Consider the following 22,822-nt stretch of genomic DNA (forward strand, 5'->3'; position numbering starts at 1 on the left):
CGGAGTGGCTTATATGTTCCCCTCCAGTTTAAGAGAGGAACAGAACACAGGGGAGGGCAGCGATTAACCTAAGGGATCCGCTCAGTGATGATGGACTCCCAGGCATCTTAAAGCCACAACAGAACCATGAACTGTACGCTTGGGGACAGAGGAGCTTCTCCAGCCCGCCTCGAGCCACATCACCCAGCCCCCGCCGTCCCCATCGTTGCTTTCACTGACTGCGAACCCTACACCCTTTCCTTTCTCCTCAGAGGCCGCACCTCACAGTCCATTCCGTGCAGAGTCCAGCTCAGGTTTGTGCCCCTCCTCCCCGGGGAGGGCTGCAGCGGGAAGGGACAGCCCAGTGCTGGAGTGCTCGGGGCAGGGCTGCCTTGCTTGGCTGGGGATGGGGTCCTTCCCTGGCTGCAGAACCTTGAAGGAGAACCTCCAGGGGGGTGGCACCCAGGAAGTCAGGGTTTCCCTGGGGCAAGGTTGCTACAGCCCCCGCTGCGTGGCCAGGCACCCTAAACCCCCACCCAGAGAGCCAGGCTCCCGGCCCCACGGCACTCAGGGCTTTGTTTACCATCCTGCCCTAAGGGACGCAGGTGCATTTTCTGTTTTAATCCTCAAAACTGGCCTATGAAGTGGGTATTATAATTATCTCCATTTTACAGATGGGGAAAGTGAGGGCCAGAGAGGTCAAGCAGACTGCCCAAGGTCACCCAGCCAGCGAGCTGCAGAGCCAGGACTCAAGCCCAGGGAGGCTGGCTCCAGAGCCCAAGGCCTTGACCTGGACACTAAACGTGCTGCCTGTTAAGCCCTGTATTTACATCCCGCTACGCCTGGCGGCCATTGTTTATCGCTCCCATTCGTCAGGTGCTGAGCTGGGCAGATTAACGTCTGTCTCATTTCCTCTTCATAACCACCCTGCAAGTCAGGCCGATGAGCCCCACTTCACAGACAAGGACACCGAGGGTGGGTGAGGAGATGTGACTGACCTCAGATCGCTCGGCTCGTGAAAGGCAGTGCTGGGATTCGAACTCGGGTCCATCTGATTCCAATATCCACACTCTCTGCCATTTAGGGTCCAAGAAGTGCTGGGTTGTGACAGCCTACAAGGAACTTTTTAATTTTTTGGGGGGGGAATTATTGTAGATTCACAAGAAGCTGCAAAGATAGTACAGAGAGGTCCTGTGTACCCTGCACTCGGTTGCCCCCAGTGGTCGCATCCTCTGTAACTCCAGTGCCAGACCAAGACCAGGGAACCGGCCTCGGTACAGCGTGTGCGTGTCGTTCTGTCATCGTATCACCCCTGGAGATTCCTGAAATCACCCCTGTTCCACCTCCACAAAGATGCCCCTTCTGCTGTTCCCTCATCCTCACACCCGCCCCACCCCCTGCACCGTCCCTAACCCCAGCAACCACCAGCTGTCTGCCGTCTCTACAACTGCCACGTCGAGAACTTCACGTAAAGGCAATCATATATGAGCTCTTGAGAATGGCTTTTTTCACTCACAAAGGCTTTATTTTAAAGATTTTATTTATTTTATTTTATTTATTTATTTATTTATTTTAAAGATTTTATTTATTTTATTTTTTCCCCCCAAAGCCCCAGTAGATAGTTGTATGTCATAGCTGCACATCCTTCTAGTTACTGTATGTGGGACTCGGCCTCAGGATGGACGGAGAAGTGGTGCCTCGATGCACACCCGGGATCCGAACCCGGGCCACCAGCATCGCAGCGCGCGCACTTAACCACCAAGCCACAGGGCCGGCCCAAGGCTTTATTTTAAAATAAATATTTACTGAGAACCTCTTGCACATCAGGTAGGTGTTAGTCCCTTTCAGGAATATATCACATAAGAATCTTTTGGTTGCAAGTGACAGAACCCAACTCAAACTATATTGTACAAGGGAATGTATTGGCATTGGTAACAGGAAAGTCCAGAGGTGGGGCTGGCTTCAAGCCCAGCTGGATCTAGGGGCTCGTTAGGACTGCTCTCATTTTCCATGTTTTGGCTCTGTTCTCCTCTGTACTGGTTTCCCTCGAAGGCTGGATCTCACCACTTGGCAGTTGTCAGTAGCTCAGGTCCTGCATCCTGCTCACTCACAGACCTAGGGGAAAGCAGCACCCTTTTCCTTAGAAAACTTCCAGCAAAGGTTCTGGCCCTGATTGGCCCAGCTTGGTGCCCACCTGACCCTGAACTAGTCACGAATGGGGGGTGGGGGGGGTGGAGAGGGGGTTGCTGTGCTCTGATTGGCTAATTTTTGATCATGTGCCCTCTCCTGGAGCCAATCTTGGTGTCAGCCCTGCCCAAATCACAGGAATTGGGGGGAGGGGCTTAAGGAGAATTCGGGGTGCTGTTGCTAGAGGAAGGGGGAATGAGTGCCGGGCCTATGGGATACATGATAGTATTATACTACCTCAGCTCAACTTGTTTGTTTTTCAAAATATATGGAGAAAGTGAGACTTGGAAAGACTAAATGATCCACCCAAATTCAGAGCTCTAGGTCCTGGGAACTGTCCCACTGGGATTTGAACCCCGGCTGGCGATGACCCCCGTCCCCTCACTTCTGTGCTCAGATGCAAAATGGAAAGGCCCTGGCAAGCAAGCAAAGCTGGGCTTACACCTGGCATTTCAGTTTCTGCCGGAGCCTGGCTGCGGCCTTCGGGCGGGGCCCCGCCTCTTTGAGACTCAGCAAATGGAGCACGTGACCCTCTGGGGCCGTGGGGAGCCTCAAGAGGAGGCTGGGCCTCAAGTGCCCCCTCGGCGCGCAGGCTGGCGTGTTGCTGCTCACGGTCCCTCCCCACGCGTGTGCAGCCCCTGGCAGCCACTGCACACGTGGGCTGCCACGTGGCACCGTGAGAGCCAGGAAGATACGGCCGCCGTCCAACGGTGAGGAAAGGCAGATGGAGTGAGTGACTCACCACAGAGGCCAGCTGTGGCCAGATGAGAAGAACAAACACAAAGGCGGGAGGCCAGACCTGCCACGGGCCCCCTCAGAGCTGGGGGGTGGGGGGGGTTGGCGGGAGCCCGGGGGCTGACAGACAGACGGGGATGAGGATGGGGGGGATGGATGGCCCCATCAGGCTCAGTGGAGTGCGGACAGCCAGACAGATGGTCTCGTTAAAGAAACCAGCCCGCATGAGGGAACAGGGCTCCGCGCTGGAGTTGGGGGACCCGAGGCGGGCTGCTCCGGGCCTGGGTCATTCCAGCTGGGGCTCATGTGCTGCCCTCATTGGTGGCCACCCGGTGTGGCCACTGCTGGGCCAACAGTTTAGCAGCCCTGGCCACAACGGGTGGGCTGTGAAGCCCTTGCCCTGACCTCCTGTCCTGGCAAAGCCCACCCCCCAATCCTCGTTGCTAACAACACTGTCTGCTGAGCGTCTGCCACCCAGACACCACACTGGGCATTCTAGTGCATCACCTCCATGTTGCCTGTGCTGTCCCCTAGACGCGGAACCCTCTCTCTCCCAGTCCCCACATGCTGACTCTTCCTCAGGGGTTACCTCCTCCAAGAGGCCCTCCCTGACCTCCCCATCTGAAGTGGCACCCTCACTCTCTTGCCCAGGACACTGTTTAGTTTTGTCATCGCCTCATCGCTATCTGAACTCATCCGGTCCATTTACCCCCTGGCTTGTCCCCTGATAAGACAGGAGGTCCTCTGGGAAGCGGGCCAGGTCTGCCTTCTTCTTGGCTGCCCTAAAACGGTGCCTGGCACATGACAAACACCCGATAAATGTGAGTGTTCTGATCTTCACAGCCCAGAGAGGGCCTGCCCGATCTCTGTCTCCTTTGCGCTTCCCGCTGTCCCTCAGTCCATGTATTTGTCCTCTCCATTCTCCATCTCCCCCACTAGAACAGAAGCGTCATGAGAGAAGCAATATTTGTCTGTATCCCCAGTGCTCTGTTGGTTCAATGAATGGACCTGCAGAAGCTGCGAGTGGGAGGAAGGGCCCTGCCCGCGGCCTCCGAGAGGGTGAGGGCCAGATCTGGGCTGCCTGGCCCCAAGCTGCTGCTCCGCTGTGCCACGAGCCCCCATCTCCGACACTTTCCCCCGACCCTGCTCCTCCTGGCTGCCCAGGGAAGGAAGGCGCCCAGGCCCTGGGCTAACTGCACTGGCCAGTGCGGTAGCTGAATAGTGGCCCCCAAAGATATGCAGGGCCTCCTCCCCGAAACCTGAATATGTGACCTTACACGGCAAAAGGGACTTTGCAGATGTGATTAAGTCCTGGATCTTGAGATGGGGAGGCTGTCCTGGATTATCAGGTGAACCCAGTGTAATCACAAGGATCCTTGTATGAGGGGGCAGAGGGAGGTTAGACACAGAAGAAGGAGGTGTGACAATGGAAGGAAGAGGTTGGAGTGATGTGAGGAAGAGGTCACCAGCCACAGAGTGCAGGCGGCCCCGAAGGCGGAAAAAGCAAGGAGACGGACTCTCCCTTAGAGCCTCCAGAAGGCGCCAGCTCTGCCCGCACCTTGACTTTAGCTCACGAGACTGATTTTGGACTACTGGCCTCGAGAACCGGACGAGAATAAATCTGTGTTGTTTGAAAAGTGACCAAGATACAGTTTCAGTTTTGCAAGATGGGAAAATCTTCTGGAGATCTGTTTCACAACAATGTGAATATACTTTCCACAACTGAACTATACACTTAAAAATGGTTAAGATGTTAAATTTCAGGCTATGTGGTTTTTTTACCATAATTAAAAAGAGAAAAAAAGTACCCGAGCTCGTGGTAATTTGTGACAGCAGCCGCAGCCAACGCCTACAGCCAGCCTGCGACTGACCAGACCAGGGGCACGGAGCTGTGTGTGTCTCAGGAAGGGCAATCCTGGCCCTTCCCGGGGTGAGCCTCCTCCAGCAGCAGGGGAGACACGCCGGGGGCCGGCTCTGTGCCCTTGACTAGACTCACAGAAAGAGAGTACGAAGCACAAGGGCTGGCATTTGTCGAGCCTCCTGTGAGCCGAGCGCTGTCCGCACACCTCCCTTCCTCCTGTCAACATCCCTGCGCAGCGCAGCGCTCTCCACGATGGCCCCAACTTCCCCCCAAGGAAACAGAGGCTCAGAGAGTGGAGGTAACTTGCCCAAGGTCACACACCACTCAGCAGAGCTGGGTTCTTAGTCACCATTTCCTGCCTCGCTGCTCCTGGCTGAGTCAGCCGGCATCTCAGAGCTGCTGTTACAGGCACTCAAACGCCCAGCAGCTTTTAAAAGCCGTGGTATTGCCTACTTTCTCTCTGTTTGTAACCAGGCATTCTCTTCCAGTTAATCACAGAGCAGAGTCTCATTCTGTCCCGATACGCCCACAAGTATATGAGATTGCCTAGGAAAGTGCAAAAACATGAGTGAGCTCGTGTTCTATGTGCAGTTCTCCAAGGCCCCAGGGCGTAGCCTGAGCTGGGGGGCTGCAAGCCAGCAGCCACCAGGCACGACTGGCCTGCAGAGGGATTCTGCGTGGCCTGCACTATATTGGGTGTTATTTTTACTCGGTGCCCAACATTTAACATCAGAAGATTTCTCTTCAAAATCAGAAGTCAGGACAGCATTTAGCTCTGCTTCTGTGTAGTCAGAATGGGCTGGGCTCACCTGTGGTGATAAACACTTCCGAGTCTCAGGGGCCCACCACATAGATGGTTATTCCTTTCTCACACTGCACGTTCAAGACATGTGGGCCAGGGTCTCTGCTCCACACAGTTACTGAGGGACTCAGGCTGATGGAGGCAACGCCATCCTTTAGTGGCATCTAAGACACATGGCCATGTCAGTTGCTACTTCAGGGAAAGAAGAGACAGAAAAGCACATGGATGTTGCACAGCCTCAGCATGTTACACACATCTGACTTCTGTTCACTTGTCATTGAGTGGATGTGGTCATGTGGCCCACCCACATTCCAAAAGGGCTGAGAAGTATAGTCTTCTGTGAACACCAGTTTCACTAGTTCCAATTGGTGAACACTAGTCTGCCATACCTTCCTTTGTGGCAGCAATTCACTGGAGCTGAGTGAGCACGCCCCTCTCAGGGTGGCCCTGGACAGGTGTTCAGGATGTGCACTGCACAGCTGCAGGAGGCACCGAACACGTCGTAGTTTCTGGGATCAGCTCTTCCTGCAGATGTGCAGTGACAACCTACAAGGCTGTCCGGAGCAGCCCTTCCCTCCCTAGATGGGCACGTGTGCTCCAGTTACCCCAGTCCCAGGCCAACCTCTTCACTGAGGTCTCGGGAGCATTCCGATTGCATCCTCTGTCTTAGATCCCTAAGTAGATTCAAATTAAATGCAAATTCCTCATCAGTATCAGCTTCCTACAGAGTAAAGTCCAAACTCCTTTGCAGGGCCTTCATAGAATTTACAAATGGGCCTCAGCTTCATTCACTCCAGCATCCATTCTCCTTCTGCCCCTCCTCCCTCATGTCAGCCCCCTCCCCCTGCTATCAAGTTCCTATCCTCTTGTCAGTGATTCACGAGGTGAGTTAGGTGGGCCTCTGGGCCCTCAGGTTGCTCTATAAAGCAAATCAGTTTTGGAAATAGGGCACACGGTATCCTGCCCTGGAGAGCAGCGGTGGACACTATGTGTTAAAGGCTCTGACAAGTCCTGTGTGTCCAGTTTCACTTTGTTTAATCCAGCGTTGCAGATCCTGCCCTTTTCTCACACAGAAACCATGATGTCCCAGGAGGAGGACCATCCATTCACCCCACACACTCTGCCCATATATATGTGTCTGCACTATTCTCTTCCTCACACTTCCTCTCCTCAAGTCGGCTTAGCAACTCCGACGCATCCTGCAAACCCCTTTCTAAAGATGCCCCTCATGGCCTGTGTCACACTGAATAGTTAGTTCTGTGTTGGGATCCCCCCGGACCGGGACTTGTGTAGGACAGAGCTCTGACCCCGGGGCCATCGACCATGCTGCGTCCTCTCTGCAGCTCACAGCAGCCTCTATACCCCAGTCCCTGAAAGGAGGACATTTTTGGCCCCCGGCACTCACCACAGCGGTGCTCAGTCTTCCTCTTTCCCCGTGGTGGGCAGGACCCCTGGACTCAGCCACACATCGTGATGCTTGTCCTCGGAAGCTCTCAGAGGGCAGAAGAGTCTCAAGTCAACACTGTCTTTTGAGTCCTCATATGTTAAAAATGCAAAGAAATGCCCCCAAAGGGTTACAGAAGCTGTGGGGTAATTGAAATGCTTCCACTGACCCGCTCATTCGGAGCACGGTGAGAGAGCTCCACTGTGTCAGGCCCTGTTCCAGGAGCTGGAGACTTCAGGGGACACAACGAAGGGCCTGTCTCCATAGCCCCCTGCCTCCGAGGTGCAGTCGAGGAACAGACATGTGAGATGCCACGTGGGGATGGTGCTGTGGAAAGACGCAGAGCGGCCGCGGGGCAGCAGGGCAGGACGGCGGGCAGAGGCGTCCCCTTTTCTGTGGGTGGTTCGGGAAGGCCTCTGAGAAGGTGGCATCTGAGCAGAGATCCGAGGAAGAGAGGGAGTGAGGCACGTGGAGATCTGTGGGGGAACCTTCCAGATAAAGAGAGCAGCAAAGGCAGAGACCCTGAAGTGGCAGCATGCCTACAAGGGGGTGGGCGGCCGGAGCAGCGCAGGTGGCGGGAGGGAGAAGCCGAGACTCACTGCGGAGGGGTGGGTGGGGTGCTGGACAGGAGATAGAGCTAGCACGGATTGCCGAGAGAAGCCTCTGGAAGCCTGAGAAAGAGCGAGGCAAGGATGACAACAGTTAAGGCTGCAGTGAGGAATGTCATCTTTTTTCCAGCCTGACAGAGCGTCTCCCTAGTCAATGCATCACCTCCTCTGGGCTCTGAATCTGAAGGTTGTTAATGAGGTCCAGGCCGGCCATCGTGCCCAGACCCCTGTCACGCTCCTTCCCTGTCAGAGAAGATGCCAAGCCCCACGGCCCCCTTTTTACTCCCTGGGTGACCTGCGACGTGTGATTGCTGGCCCATTTCAGGGGCTGCAGACTGGAGCTTGGATGAGTGACAGGGCCTGAGGGTGACTGTGTCCTGCTGCCAGAATCCTGCCAAGGCGCCTGCCAGGGGACGCAGTCTGATGCCCAGGGCATGATGGGAGAAACGAAAGACCCCTAGGGTCAGGAAGCCCTGCCTCCACTGACACCTGAGCGGGGCCACTGAGGAGGGTGGGGTTTGAGGGGGCTGGCCACATCTGGGGTCTCCCCTCCATTCCATCCTGCCCTCCTGGGCAGAGGGGATGCCAGAGGGGCTGGGGGACGGGGTGGTGCCCATCAAAGGATCCAGCACGCGAGAGACAAGGAGGAGCACCCAGCACTCTCCTTCCTGCAGTGGCAGTTTCATGGGAAGATCCTGAAGTCTGAGGCTCTGGAGGGAACAGTGGCCTGTCTTCAGCCTGCGGCCTCAGCACACCGCCTGACCTCTCCAGGCCTGAGGCCTCCTCATGGAGCCTTCAGTGTGTGAGTAAACCAGGTGCCTCCCCTCCCCAGCCCCAGCACAGCCCCCACACCACAGAGGGCCTGGGTCTGCCCAGCCCTACCCATGGGAACCGCTCCACGGAGACCCACGGTGGCTCATGGGCCACATGTGACCAATGCAGAGCCTAGCCATCAGGACAGCTCCTATGCTAAAAATCCAGATTTCCATTCCCCTTCAGAACAGCATGGCCACCCATGCTGGCCTGCCTTGCATGTACCACCATCAGCCAGAACCCAGAGGGTCTGCCCCCTGCGGTCTCCCTCCTGGCTTGCCTGTGGGCAGTCTACAAACCTTGCCCTCACAATGGTGATGGAGGGTTCCAGCAGGGGCTTCACCCCCTGCTGCACCTAGAGCTGATGAACAAGCCTTCTGTGACAGGTCCCAGGGCAAGGGTCACACACCCCAGCAGGCTGGGACCCCGTGATATGACCGTTGCCATGGGCAGGCAGCATGAGCCACTTCTCCCTCCTCCACCAGCCACAGGGGATGGTGGAGTTGACTGGTCCACATCTAGGGTTCACCATCCCTACCACTCCATCCAGCCCCCCCGAGCAGAGAAGCGGGCTGGAAAGGCTGAGGGGGGGGACGGCCACGTTGATGGTTCCAGAATCCTTGGTGGAGAGGAGCAAGGAGTCTCCAGGGTCTTGCAGACACACACTGCCCTGGCCGCCTGTCGGGAGAAGCGGAGGACTGAATGTCCACCAGGGCCGGGGCTGCAGGAGAAGAGGCAGCCCAGCGCGGGAGCCTCCTCCCACTGATTGACACCCCCCAGACTGACGGGGGGGAAGAAATGAAAGACAGGTAGCCAGCCTGGAGACCTGCATTCCCATTCAGGGTCGCCCCATCATTCCCAGACTAGACCCTTCACCCCTCTGGGCCTCACTTTGGAATGGTGAGAAAGAGGGGGTGGCCTCGATGGTCTCTAGGGACCCTTTTGACTCTGACAGTCTCCATCTCCATCTTGAATACGCCCCTTTGTACCCACAGCTGCCGTCGGTTATAAACGGCTCCACACGCCAGCACTGCACAGCCTGACCCCGCGGCAGCCTGCACACGCGGTGCTCAGGCCATGCCTGCACACTTCCTGTGAGCAGTAAACCCTTCCTGCTCCCACTGCGCAGGGGAGCAGGCTAAGACCCGAGGAGGGTGCCCACTGAGCCCAGGGCTCTGGGGCCACCACGCTGCCCGTGGTGAAAGGCTCCCCTGGACCTGTGCTGCTGGTGGCCCTGGTCACTCAGCAAGTGACAGCACCAGAGCCCCACAGGGCTTCCCAGTCACACTCCCCAGGATCAGCCACCCTCCCCCCACCCCTCTGCAGGCCCCACCCTGCCCCCAAGGAGAGCACAGCTCTGGTTTAATTAGCCACATTCGGGGCTGCCCAGTGGTCTCTGGTCCTGTACCCTCCCCAGGAACTGGCCCAGTCACCCCAATGTCGCATCTGCTGCACAGCATTACCCACTGCCCCAGCTTCCTCTCCCCAGCCCTCGCTTCAGTTCAGGGCGTGGACCGGTTTCAGGCCCTGGAGAGCTCCCCCAAGGAGCGTAGACGGGTGCCAGTGGGCCATGCGCGGCGCTGAGCCCCGTCTGAGGGGTTCTAAGCCCTAAGGCCCATTTGCAGGAGGCTCATACCTCTCCTCCAGGGCTGCTGCCCTGAGTGGGGTGGCAGAGGGAGCCACTGAGACCCCTTTATGTTGTGGCCCTGGGTCCTTCTCTGCAGTGCGCAGGTCCGGTGGAAACCCCTCATCACCCCAAAGCACATTCCAGCCTGGTGTGTATCCGTCCCGGGGACCCTGAGAAAGGCCAAGAGCATCACTGGGGGTTGTCTTGCCTACTAGCCCTGCACGGCTCCTGTTCATTATTCTTGAGGGCAGTTTTAGGAAAAAGGTTTTACAGCTGCTGAAGAAAGAGTAAGTAACGCAAGTTGGGGGAAGAAAGCAAATTCCCGGAGTCAATTCTGTAAACACTTGCTGAGCAGGCGCGCTGACAGAGGCAGATAGACGACCTGCAATTACCCGCCCGGAGCCCCCAAGCCTCGCCCAGCTTCCCTCCCGCCTGGTCTCCAAGCAATTTCAGACTTTTTGTACATCTAAAGCAGAGATTGTAAACGATTTCTCTCTCCAGCAGAAGCAGCTTTCGGGCGGGGGGAGGCGGCCCTGGCGTGTTTACTCTCGAACAAAGGCAGTTGGAGACAGAATGGGCACGTGGCCCTCCCCCAGCCACTGGCTCCTCAGCTCTCTCACCAAACCCCAAGGCCCTCATTCCAGCTGCAGAGGGGAGGGTTGAAGGTGTGTGCCTGGTTCAGCCTCCACAAGGTGCAGGGGTCCGGGGACACAGGTGTGGGCTGCTCTGCTGCCTTTCCGTGCGTGGGGCAGGTTGTGGCTGCGCTGGTGGGAACAGGTGACATCTACGTGAGTGCAGGAACGGTGCCAACGTGGCCTGTCATCTGACAGTTCCATAACACGGGCAGGCCCCTCTGGAGTCTTCTGTGCTGGGGGAGGATTTAAAGTGTCCTGTTTCTGCAGATGTCCCCTCACCCACACCCCAGGAGAAAGTGGACGAGAAACAGGATGCTGTAGGTGGCTATGTGAGCTGCTGGCTGCCGGCAGGCACATGCACACAGGAGAGTGGGGGTCTGTATTTGCAGGTGTCACCCCCATTCTCTTCCCAGCTCCCTGTTGGCCCCTGCGGATGAAGGAATAGTCTGGGCATAAGAGACAGCCCAAGGCCACAATAGGGAGCAGTTTCCAAATTCGGACACCAACTGCCATCTTCAGGTTTTGGGTCGCAGCTCCGTTCCACTGCTACTTTTTGTTGTCTTAAACTAAGTAATGCAATCACACGGTTCTAAAAGCAAAACAAGGCTAAAGGGTGAAGGGGGAGGTCTCTCTCCCACCTCTGCCCCTATCATCGAGTTCCCTAGCCCCCCACCAACCACAAAGGCAGGTAAGTTTATTAGTTTTTTGTCTATCCGTCCAGGGTATCTTTATGGAAGTATAACAAACATGAAGACATATTCTGATTTTCCCTCTTTCTTGTGCAAAACATAACATATCTTATAGACAGTTCTGTATCTATTTTCTCACTTGATACATTGCATGGATGCTCCACTTTGTATGTATGAGAAGGCACACGTATGAGGTCCTTGCTGCACCGTGACAGCAAAAGATGTGAGCAACTCAGGTGGCCCCAGGAGGGGGCTGGCTCGAGAAGCTGTGGCCTGTCCACGCAATGGGAGACTCTCCTGTAGAAAAAACAGAGGAGGCGTGGGAGATGAGGAAGGTTTCTCTGTTCTGATTGGGAAGATCTTTAATCTCCAGGCTACATTAACTGAATGGGAGAGGAGTAGGATAAATTCCCACAGTGGGATTGTCGGGTCAAAAGATGCACGCATTTGCAGTTTTGATAGATATTGTCCAATCTTTTGTGGCTTCTGGATTTTTGAGTCATAATTTGAAAGACCTTTCATTTACTTAATATTTTACTGTACATCAATCTATTTTTTTAACTTAGTAAGTGTATTTTAAAGGGATACTAGAATAAAGAAGAAAACCAGAAATTGAAAAAGAGTGATGGACAAGTCAAGGTCTTTCATTACAACAGAATTGAATAGAATTCAAAGCAATAGAAAGGTATTCTGGTTGATGTAAACAGAAAGGGTGCTTATTAAAGGATATTTGGACCTCACAGACCCTCTGGGAGGCCCTAGCTTCATGCTTAGAAGCTGAACATCCAGGGAGGAGTCATGAGGACACCACCGCCCCAGCCCTTGTCCTTGACACCGCAACCTGCCCAGCTGAGCCCCAGGTCCTGCCCCCACTGCTTCTGGAAGCCACATGAGGCTGCTTCTGCAGCCTGCGCTTCCCCTATCCATCAACAGACAGATTATGGGATGCTGGGTGGTGCATGCTTCTTTGTGACCCTGGCTAGTTGGGTGGATGTGACTGATGGGGGTCCTAGCAGTCAGGAAGGCCTAGAGGGCGAATGTTTGGCATTTTAGCTTATACAGAGGGAGATTCGCTTTTCCTTGTTAGGTTCCTTGTGCTGGTACTGGGTGGCCAAAAAGAATGATGTGAGTCCACTCCTAGAAGGGCAGGCCATGTCCCCAGAGACGTGGTGCTGCATGGGGGCAGGGTGGGAGACCAGATGTATCAGAGCTGCACAGAAAGAAGGGTCTGGGGCTGTGATCCCCAGTGGGCAGGCAGACTGTGGAAACAGGGAGCAGCCAACCCAGAGGTCTGGGAGCTCCAGGAGAGGGGAAGGAAGACTAGGGCAGAGGGGAGGAAGGGGGCCTGAGGAGGTGGTAGGATGGGGAGGCTGGGAGGAGTGTGAGGAGGGTAGAGGCCTGAGAGTAGGGCAGGGGTGTGGAGGAAGAGGCCCGGAGCCTGGAGGGTGGGCTCGGGGACCTGGGAGGGGCAATGGGCCATTAAGGGAAGGCAAGCAGAGGGGAATGAGCTGAGGATGTCCGGGGCACAGAGTAGATCAGAGGACAGGTAGACACTCAGGAGAAGGGGCACAGAGCACACCCCCCCAAACTAGCCTGCAGAGGTGCCCTCCCGAGCCTGGCAGAGAGGGAGCACCGGCCAGTAAGGGTCCAGCAGGAGAGCTCTCGCGTCCTCTGCATTTCCCCCAAATCCCCAGGGCCACTTGGACCCTAATTTGGGAACCTGGGATTGTATTTCTGCTATGTCTGAGCCTCCGTCACACGCGCAGCCACAGCAGCGACACAGCATCCCGCGGCTGCGGGCGCTCCAGCTCTCCGGCCCTTCACTGCGTCCTTTCCCCTCACTGCTCTTTCCACTTGTGCCGGCCCTGCCTGGGGCGTTGTGCCAGGCCCTACTTCTTCCTGGCAAGGCGACGTCTTCAGCGAGGTGGGGAGCACCCTTTTCCTCACACGCGCCCAACAACCCCGGCCTGTGTGTGGATCCTCCATTATTCACGGCTCTCAGATCTCGGGCTGGAACAGGCACCGGTTTCATCTGTAACTCCCAGCCCTCTCCTCTCACGATGCCTTTGCATTTGATCTTCTGCAAATTTGCCTCTTTGTTCTTCAGCCAGAATCATATTGCCAGGGGCTCCCGACGGCCCTTGGTGGCACAGACTGCTACGGAAATTCTCTTTAAATAAAAAAATAAAAACGTCCCCGTAGCAATAAGCGAGATACCTCCAGGTGGAAATGTCACAACCTACCATAAGACAACAGCTCAAAGCAGAGAACAAAGCAAGCCCTGACCCAGACCCAGCCGTGCGTGGGCGAGCACAGAGACATCGCGGGAAGAGAGGCGAGGCCAGCCCGTTCTCTCTCTCCTTGGATCAGCTGTTTCCTCCTCGTAATTCATATTCTAGGCTTGAAAGTTGGTTGAAAATAATACCCAGCGCTAATGAGGCTGTAGGGACACGGGTAGACTGATGCGTTGCTGGGAGTAGCTTATGTTTCTAGAGACTTCCGGTTCCTGTTTATTCACTTACCTATTTGTTTACCCAACAACATTGATTGTATCAGGTCTCGAGGAGCCAGTGGCAGAGGGTCCAACTCAAACTTGGTCTAGATGGGGTGACTATTGGCTCCTGTAACTGAAAGTCAGGGGGTTGTAACTGCTTCAGTTACTGCTGGATCCAGGGGTTCAAAAAACTTCTTCAAAACCTGTGCATTCACTCAGCTGCACCCATCTAAATGGTTAAGACAGTAAATTTTACGTTATGTGTATTTTACCACAATTAAAAAAAATTTTAAACCAAAAAATCCTGTGCACCATGCCTCACCCACCTCGGGCAAGGCCTTTAGGTGGCTGCTTCCCCCTGGAATGCAAGCCTCTTGTACCATTCGAGTCCCTGCTCAAATGCCAGCCCCTCAGAGAGGCCCCCTGGGTGCCAACCCAAAGCAGCCCCCTCCTACAGCCACTCACTCTCACCCTTCAAAACACTTGCCACTTCCAAAAATTACCCTGTTTTTTCACCTGTGTTACATACATGCTTATTCTTCCTGCTAGAACGTCCTTGAGCTCTGTGAGAACTGGGACTTTGGCTTGGTCACGGCTGTTTCGCAGACCAGGAACAGGCACAGCACACAGTGGGGCTTACCCAAGAGATGCAGAAGGAATAAATGAAGGAATGTTCTCTCTGCCTCTCCTGGCCCCACTCTCCTTGCATTGGTACCATTCTCAGGTGGGGTCTCCCTGTACAGTGGCAAAATGGCTGCAGGCAGCTCCAACGTCCCACCAAGAATATTACCTCATGGTCAATATTACATCAACAATATGACATCAGCAACACCTGCATCCTCCTGGCAGCCCTCAGTTCAATGGCAGGAAAGGGCTTCTCTCGCAAATGTCCCAAGGTTGCAACTCATTGGCTCTGGCTGGGTCATGTGACTTTCCCTGAGCCAACCACTGTGAGCAGGGATGCAGTACTCTGATTGGTCAGGCCTGGAGCCCAGGTCTACCACTGGGGCCAAAAGCAAGGTCAGTACCACCGACCCTGGACACAGAGGGGGCTGGTTTCCCCAGGGAAATCAGTGAGCTGATGCCAGAGGAAGGGGCTCAGATGTGGGGCAGGCAGACACATCAGGCCAATGCTGTGAGCACCTCAGACACATCAGGCTCTGGACCAGGCTCCAGAGACTCCAAGATAAATAGCACTTCAATAAACATTTGCTGGATGAGGGCGACTGGATCCCAGACCTCTCAGCAGAGCGGGGGAGACAGATCCGTGTGGTTATAGGACGTGTTTATGCCGAAGGAAGACAGGGCCGTGGGGACCTATGTCCCTCCTGTGAGCTGGGACTGGGTGAGTCATTGTTGCCGGGTTGAAATGGGCTTAAGAGCCTGGGGCCTGCTGGAACCAGGGATTCCATGAATCTACTCAAAAGGAGAAATAAACTGTATTGCACAGGAACGGTTGGTGCAGCATTATTCGTGATAGAAAAAACAAAAAACAACTGGAAACAACCCAAATGTTCCCCAATAGGGGACTGGTTATCTACATTATGAAACAGCCACTTGATGAAATATTCTGGAGCTGTTAAAAATGATCGTTATGAAAACCACAGAGCAACAGGGGAAAAGGCGTCTGTTCTAATGCACAGTGACAGCACAGAATACAAAACTGTGACCGGGAGATGCATCCATCGTATGCCCTGCCTGTGCTTGGGACACAAAGACACATGGGGTGCCATTCCTGCCCCCAGGAAGCTCCTGGGAGAGATGTGAAAACCAGTAATGACTCTCAAGGGTGAGAAAGGCAACCCCAGAGGGGAAGGAGTTCCTGGGGGTCTGAGAGATCTGCCCTGGGAAGTGGTCTTTGAGCTGGATTTTATGGGGAGCGAGTACTAAGACTGCAGCTGCATAAACATGGACACTTAGAGAAAAAGGCTTGAGGGCAATACACACACACAAAAAATGAAAACAGTTGTACCAGGAAGAATTATGGGTGATTTTTCCCCCTATTTTTTTCCAAAATTTCTTTTATGTTATATTGTTTTTACAATAAAAGCTTGTAGAAAACTAAGCTCAGATAAGGGAGAATAATTTTCACTACCCACATTCGTGTCAGTAAATCAGACATGAGTTTATAAGCACTTCACTTCCTCCACAGAGCAGGGAAGGGGGGAAATGTTTATTGAACATTTGGATGTTGCCTGGCCCTGTGCTCTGCAGTGAGGGAATGAGGCACTTACATTTCTAGCGGGAAGAACAAGGTATAAACATGTGAAATAGTAAATATTTTTTTAAATATTTAAATAAAGGTTTAAGATGACTTTGGTGGCAAAGAGTTGGGGCCTGCTCTCCGGGTGTCGGGGAGTGGGGTCCTGGCTGGAACAGAGGAGGAGCAACACAGCCAGAGCAGATGGAGGTGTGCAAGCAGACCTTCGGATTTCGAGTGAGGAGAGGCCGACAGCCACAGAGTGGGGCTTGCCTTTGGGTAAGGAACAGGAGGTCAAGGGTCAAGAATTGGGAAGGACAGAAAAAGGTCAGTTGAGAGAAGCAGAGCAGGACAGGGGCTGTGAGAAGGTCGAAGGCGGGGAAGGTCTCCTTAAGGAGGCTCCAGATGCAGCTTCCAAGGGGCTGAGAGGGACCTGACAGCATGGGGAGAAGGACACGGTGTCGCGTTAGAGACCTCCACCCCGGCCCCAAGCCGACCACCAGCCAGTTCTGAGTATCACTCAGGGTTCTTAGCTGATGGTGGTCCAAATCCTGCTAAGAACCTGGCCAGTGAGGGCAACGCTGCCAGAACCTGACCATGGCCACCGCAGTTTACACAGCACACAGCACGGCCCCTGCTTCTCCCCCATCCAGATGATTCTCCCCCAGCCCCGCTTCTTTGCTCACCAGCTCCTGACCCAGATCTGGGGTAAGAGGCATCTCATAGGCCAGGCTTGGGCCCCGACTCACAGCCTAGCCGCTAGGGATGACAGAAAAGTGTGTGTCTGGCATTTTTAGTTTCCACAATGAGAAGTGAGCCTCATAAAAGGAGCATCTCTGTAAACACAGGATGGGGTTCGGATGTGCAGCTACTGTTCATCTCCATAGGAAGCCCCCAACTCTCACCCCCACCCCTTCATTTGTAAGATGAGGAGGGGGAGACAAGATGGCAGACTGAACACTTATATCTAACTGTACTCCTTTCCAGGCCCCACCAAAACTACAGCAAATGATTTTTAAAAAGACATCAACTAGATAGGAAGGATAACATGGGGAGGAGATGACAGCAACACGATTCTGGAAGCTGGAAGCAGAGAGAGGAGTGATACCTGACCGAGAGGTCCCAGAGAGGCAGAACAGCAGGCTGTTTGATTCTCTAGAAGAGACTCAAGTCTGTTCTCACCCCAGAGCCTGCAAAGCATCAGGAATGTGCAGCCCTGGATACACCTGGAAATGGGGATGAATAGCAGTTAAAACAAGAGAGAGCAGAGCAAAAGCTTCTGAAAACTGGACTCCCAACCTCACTCCAAAATGTTAGGTAATCACCCCTCCCTTCCTCAGCAAAAGTCCAGGATTTATTCTCTGGACGAAGGAAGCAAGGCCCAGCTAAGAGCTCAGCTACTCTACTGGAAACACGGGGTACAGGATGCTGCGACCCCCACCCAGCTCTTTGCCCTACTCTGCTCCAGAAGCCATCAGGCTAGACTATTCTCCAGGCAGGAGACTGAAAGAGTTTTCCCAGGGACTCTGTCCAGCCCCAAATGAAAGATCTCAAGGTACTGACACCAGTGGAGCCCCCCACCAGCGGCCCGTCAAGGTCTCGGAGCTTCCGATCAGCATTTGGTACTTAATCATGATCTGGTGAAGCTCAGGTCACCTGACATCTGAGGGACACCTCTATCATGCGATAGAGGGAACAAAGCAGACAAACAGGAAAAACAGCGTACAGAAACAGGGACCATGCAAGGTGAAGAAAATCTTTAAAGATTATTAATTATCTCAGGGAGATACGAGAAGAGATTACAACCATGAAGCTCTAATAAAAGGCACATTCAGAGAATAGAGAATTAAAAGAGAGTTCTTGGAAATTAAAAGCGGGAAAAATTGATTTTTAAAAAAAGAAGAGATGGATTAGAAGGCACAAGTAAGGAAATCTCCCGGAAAACAGAGCAAAAAGAGAAGGAAATGGAAACTAGGAGAGGAAAGGTAAGACCATTGACAATCAAGTCAAGAGATTCAACACCTGAGCAAGATGTGTTAAAGAGAGAAAACAGAGAGAAAGAAATTGTAAAGGAAATAACTCAAGAAAATGTCTCAGAAATGAAGGACACGCATTTTTGTATTGAAATGACCAAAATTGCTCACAGTGGTGGATGAAAACAGACCCACACCGAAGCACATTGCTGCAAACTTTCAAAGGCCTGGGAACAAAAAGAGTCTACAAGTTTCCAGAGAGGCTAGAAGGCGTGGAGTAACGCTCTCAAGGCTCTGAAAGGAAAGCATTTCCACACCAGATTCTAAACCCAGCCAAACTATCAGTCAGATGAGAGGAGAGAGAGACGTCTGCAGGCCCGCAGGATCTCAAGAAATTGGACTCTCTTCCACTCTGCCTCAGGAGGCCTCAGGGGCTCATGCTCCACAACAACAAGGGAGCAAACCAAGAAAGAAAATACCAGAGACACAGGCCCAGGAGACCCAAACCAGGAGAGACGGCAGAAGGAATCCCTAGGGGGATAGTGACAAGGGATTGGGCTATCAGCTGGGTCCCCGGCATAGACTGGGGACAGCTTGGACATCTGTGGCCAAGCACAGTGCAGGCCTCTGCAGCCATCATCACTCTTCCCTCCAAAACGACAGGCAGGCTCAGGGAAGGTCAGATGAGCCACCCCTTCTACGAGCAGGCTGGTGCGAGGCTGACACGGAGCGAGGTGGCAACAACGTACAGAAGAAGAAAACACAAATGAAGGCTTCTCCTCTATCTGCATATGCACCTGTATATGAACAGGCAGTGCCCAGAGCAGTGAGCAAGAGTGAGTTTCCCTCCTCATGTGGAGCATAAACATAAAAAGTATAAGTTCAGATCATACTAAGTGCTTTGGAAAAAATAAAACAGGCTAATGGAGCTAAGAGTGGCTGTGGGGGAAGGTTGGGGCAGGCCTTTCTGAGAAGGTGACATTTGAGCTGAGATCTGCATGATGAGGTGAGCTGGCTGTGCGAGGATCTTGGGGGAAAGACTTACAGGCAGAGGGAACAGCAAGTGCAAAGGCCCTGAGGTACGAATGAGCTTGACATGTTAAAGACACCAGTAGAGAGGGAGGAGGAGAGCAGTAGTAGATGAGTTAGGAGGGGGAGGGTGGGGCTGGATCCAGTAGGGCTGTGGTGGCCAGGGTGAAGGGGCTACAGATGACTGGAGGCTCAGGGAAAGTTTTAAGCAGGTGGGGGGGTGTGCCTTGATCTTAATTAATGGTGTCACTATTACTATCCTGGGATATAGGTGACTAAACTGCCTTCCAACATCCATTCCTCCTTCTGTCTCACTACAGAGTCCTGGGCTAAGATCTCAGCTGAAAAAACTACATTTCCCAGCCTCCCTTGCAGCTAGGTGTGATCAACACCCTAAATTCTGGCCAATGAGATGTAAGCCCTTTGCTTCTCCATTTTTCTCCTTCCAGGCTAACATGATGACTGGAAGTCCAGCAGCCATTTTAGACCCTGAGGTGACTGACCTTAGGATAGAAGCCACATACTCAGAAGGGACAAGGGACAAATAGAAGGAACCTGGCTCCCGATGACCACAGGTGGTCTTATCAGCCTTAGACTGCCAACCTCCAGACTTGTTTTATGTGAGAAAATGGACCTTGTGAGGGTAGGCTGCCATCTTTCAGCTCACCTTGATCCCTAGAGTCACCTCCAGGTAGGGTTGAAGTCTTGCATGGGACCCTTGGAATCTCTGATAGTTTGGGGGTGTCGCCCTCTTGTCTGCTTGTTTCCTCCATTCACACTTGGGCAGCAGGCACCTCAAAGATTCCTGCCACCTTCTGAATCTTGGAGTGTGAGAAGAGAAGGGCTTTGGGGAGGGAAGGGCTCCAAGGACAGGGCACCAGTCCTTGCTAAGGGAGGGAACTCTGGGTGGCTCTTCCCTTTCCTGGCTTCACGGGGAGAGAGAGCAACAAGTAATACCACAAGCCGTTTTCTGTGCTTAAACCTTTGCATCCTGATCTCTCACTTCGCAACTTGAACCCTCAGGCTATGTTTTTTATACACATAAAATTAAGCCTCTGGAGTTGGAACTTGAGAGCTCAGAGTTTCACCAGAATCGTCTGGGGATTGGCTCATTAAAAATACAGATTCCCAGGTCCAACCGAGCTCTCTGCTGTCCCTCCCACAGGTTTCCTGCCCGGGACTGGCCCGGCCGCCAGACCCGGAGGTCGTCCGCCTTAGCCGGCTCCCGTGGCCTCAGCCCCCTGGCGTGCAGTCCATCAGCACACGCTGCTGCTCCACCCCCAAACCCATTCCAGACCCTCACTTCCCTCCGCCCCCTCCTCTTCCACCACAGCTTCCTGAGTTTTCTATCACTTCCTACCTATTCTTTCCATTCCGAAAGAACATCCTGGGTGGTTGTTTATCATGTAAATCAGAACGTGGAATTCCCCATTTCAAGCTCTCCGGTGACTGCTGTTACCCTGAGAATGCAATGACCGCCGAGTGCTTCTCCTCACCCCCTTGCCCCCTCTGTTTCAGCCATTTCCCTTCTTTCCACCCCCCAACGTTCGTTCTACACTGGTTCCCACCTCGGGGCCCTTGCCCCTGCTGTTCCCTCTGGCTGGCACACTTTTCCTTGATTCTCATCATCTCAGGTCACAGCTTAAGTGTCACCTCCCGCCGCCGCCCGCGGGTGTTCTCCAGCACCTCTCTCTGTTTCCTAGTCTTGACTGCAGTTACCTCATGCCATCTTGTCATGTACTGCTCACCTGTCTGTTGTCCTCTTCCTTCTGCCCTGGAACACGAGCTGGGACCTCAGTGGACATGTCCACTAGACCCCCCAGGCCCAAGCGACACCCGGCACCGGGTAGGTGCCTCATACCTATTTTACCTATTTGTTGAATGGACGAACAAACGCGCGCCGCACTCGGCCGCCCACCCGTCCCATTCGGCCCCCGCAGCGGAGGAAGACGGTGAGCCCAGAGGGCCCCGGCCCGCCCGGCTCTCCGCGCCCGCTTCACCGTTCACCGTCTACCGCGCCCGACCTCCAGCCCGTTGTTGGCGGGAGCGGAGAACCTGTGCTTTGCGGCTTCCCTCCCTTCTTTGGTTCCCAACGCTGGGCTCGTGCCTGCCTCCCGCCTTCCTTGCAAAGGAGGCAGCGCCCGATGTTCTCGGTCCCTCCCTGTGTAAACGGTCCACATGCCCAAGCATAGAACGGTTCTCTGAGCTGCTGCTGGGGAGTCTGCTGCTCTCTCTGTTCAGAGGATGTTTTCCCGGCCTCCTCCTGGTGTTAAATCACTCCTCCAAATTAGCAGGAATGCTCATTACCAACCCAACCACCTCCCGTTAGGCAGGAAATGTGTGTCTCCTGCAGAAGCTCCCCCAGACCCCAGGCCATCCCCATCACTCCTGGATGGGGGTGGGGAGTGGGGGCTGACTGCAGGATTGGGGCAGGCAGCCGGCGCTAACTGGTGGGGAGGCAGTGGCCTGCCAGGGCTTGTCGTGGTTGCTGCAGGTTCCCGTTCTACATCCTCACCCCTTGTCCCGCCGCCCCCCCCCCCGCCCCCCCCCCGCTGGAAGGGCACACAGAGGCCCTTGCTTCTGGGACAGTTTGTGGTCCTGCTCTGTCACAGGTCTGTGCGGGATTTGCTGCTGGGTTTTAAAGAAGATATTAGGGCAGGGGCACTTGTAAAGCAGCAAGAAACCGGAAATCATTTACTGATGGAAATGCTCTTCAAGTTCAATTCTTCCACATCCTAAAATTTGACGAGAGCTTTTAAAACAGCCCGTGGGCACTGTTCGCCTCCTCCATTCCCAGGCCTCCAGGGCTCCCTGCTGCCGGCCCTGGGACCTGGAAACCACCCTGAATCTCAGTCTCCCGACAGACAAGCTGGAAGGCTCCACTCACCGCGGGTTTTTACAGGCTGCTCACAAGACTGTCTTCAGGGAATGGGGACTGATTAGAAATCAGGAGTGAAATGGCTCATCCCACACAATGTGGATAATAAATATTAGACAACAACAACAGCTATAATCATAATTCTGCCTACCTCTTCCGTGTTGTCTAGGAAGTGTCAGAAGCACAATTATAGACTGACTGGTGAAAAAGCAACATTTGGCTGCTTGAAACTAGCCTTCTTTGGTTCATTAGTGGGGCGTGTGCTGGAGGGCAGGGAACATTCATTCAGCTCTGGAATTTTTGTCGGAGGCAGCTCCGCAGGTGCTGAATTCAGGTAGATTTCCTGAGACCTTCCCCCTGAGAGCAAGGGGAGCCTCTGCGATCACAGTGTGGCGGAAGCTCACTATTCATTTATCCAGCACATACTGATCGAGCTCCTACTGTATGCCAGACCCATCCCCAAGGCCAAGGTACTCAGGAGATGGAGAAACAACACGGCCCTGCCTTTGTGGAGTTGAGTCTGCTGCAGTGGAGACGGACGAGCAAACAAACCCAAGAGATAATCACAGATAAGTGCTATGGAAAAAAAAAGAGAGAAAACAGAAAGCTAAGCAGAGGTTTGTCATGGAGAAAGACAGGGTGGGGGCAGCAGGTGACTTTAACCAGAGGGGTCCAAACAGGCCTCACGAAGCCAAAGTGCCCACTGACCAGTAGCCTCAGCATCCTGGGAACGTGTTAGGAATGCAGGTTCCCAGGCCCGCCCACACCCGCTGGATCGGGAACTCGGGGAACAAGCCCTCTGTGATTCTGAGGCGCCTGAGTGGTGCATGAGCTGAGACCTGAATGAGGAGAAGCGGTGAGCCTGGGG

At 54.0% G+C, this 22,822-nt stretch overlaps 1 long non-coding RNA gene across 5 annotated transcripts; it reads right to left on the reverse strand.

The window, feature by feature from the left end:
* Positions 1 to 9,772: 9,772 nt before the first annotated feature.
* Positions 9,773 to 21,433, reverse strand: LOC147917190 (uncharacterized). 5 transcript variants are annotated; one of them, XR_015551895.1, is made up of 4 exons: positions 20,825 to 21,433; positions 17,183 to 19,897; positions 13,903 to 14,509; positions 9,773 to 11,677 (listed from the first exon to the last, which is right to left on the reverse strand). It is a non-coding gene; the product is annotated as an uncharacterized LOC147917190 (long non-coding RNA). The 5 variants fall into 5 exon arrangements; XR_015551897.1 differs by lacking the exon at positions 20,825 to 21,433 and having other exon boundaries at positions 17,183 to 17,300; positions 19,744 to 20,352; XR_015551896.1 differs by lacking the exon at positions 20,825 to 21,433 and having other exon boundaries at positions 13,903 to 14,103; positions 14,404 to 14,509; positions 17,183 to 20,352.
* Between the last annotated feature and the right edge of the window lie 1,389 nt (positions 21,434 to 22,822).

Source organism: Ceratotherium simum, chromosome 4, assembly GCF_057802395.1.
Source record: "Ceratotherium simum simum isolate JZ-2026a chromosome 4, ASM5780239v1, whole genome shotgun sequence".
In the NCBI taxonomy this organism is placed as follows: Eukaryota; Metazoa; Chordata; class Mammalia; order Perissodactyla; family Rhinocerotidae; genus Ceratotherium; species Ceratotherium simum.